This window comes from Pristiophorus japonicus, chromosome X, assembly GCF_044704955.1.
Source record: "Pristiophorus japonicus isolate sPriJap1 chromosome X, sPriJap1.hap1, whole genome shotgun sequence".
NCBI lineage: Eukaryota > Metazoa > Chordata > Chondrichthyes > Pristiophoridae > Pristiophorus > Pristiophorus japonicus.
Window position 1 is genome coordinate 32,846,388 of NC_092010.1, and position 848 is coordinate 32,847,235.

The window sequence follows — 848 nt, forward strand, 5'->3', positions numbered from 1 at the left end:
GAGGGTGTCCTTGTAACGTTTCCTCTGCCCACCTTTGGCTCGTTTGCCGTGAAGGAGTTCCGAGTAGAGCGCTTGCTTTGGGAGTCTTGTCTGGCATGCAGACAATGTGGCCTGCCCAATGGAGCTGATCAAGTCAACTGTAGAGCAAGTTTGGCTTCAAGCTGAGCCAGCAAAGTCTGCCAAAGAGCAGACTGTTGCGGCGAAAGAGGAAACTCGGGCTTTGAACACAGCAATGCCCAACGAAGATGCTGTAGCCATTGTGGCCGTGAGCCCCCAGAGCTTTCTGACGATCGCCATCGTGCCATCTCCGCAGGGAGTGCCAACTGCCCCTGGCCTTGGCCACGCTGACCAAATGAAGGCCTCTGCTTCGCCTGAGCAGAGGGTGGGGAATACAAGGGTCGAAGCAAATGCCTGCATGGGAGAACTCCAAGCTGTGGAGGATGAAGGTTCTGTTGAATCATCTGGCCAATCCGTTGAGGAAGATGAAGGGAAGCTGAATTATGGCCAGGAGTTAGAAGTCGTCTTGGGTTCAAACGGCAGTGAGGTGATGGAGGTGGAAAGAGAAAATGCAAGAGTTATTGATGGCAACGAACTTGATGCAGCCGAGGTAATCACCAGCAGGGATTCAAACCAAATCAAAGCTGTACTGATTAATATAAATGAAGAAGTTGCTGGTATTGATGGAAAGATGGACTTTAACAGTGGCCATCTAGACTTTCAGAGCCAACAACATCTACTTCATGAATCTACTTTGCCAGGCTCTGAAGAGACTGAGTTAAAACTGGATTGTGGGTCTCTGACTCCTGCCATGGATGGTGCACCCGCTGAATATGTAATCAAAGAGGACA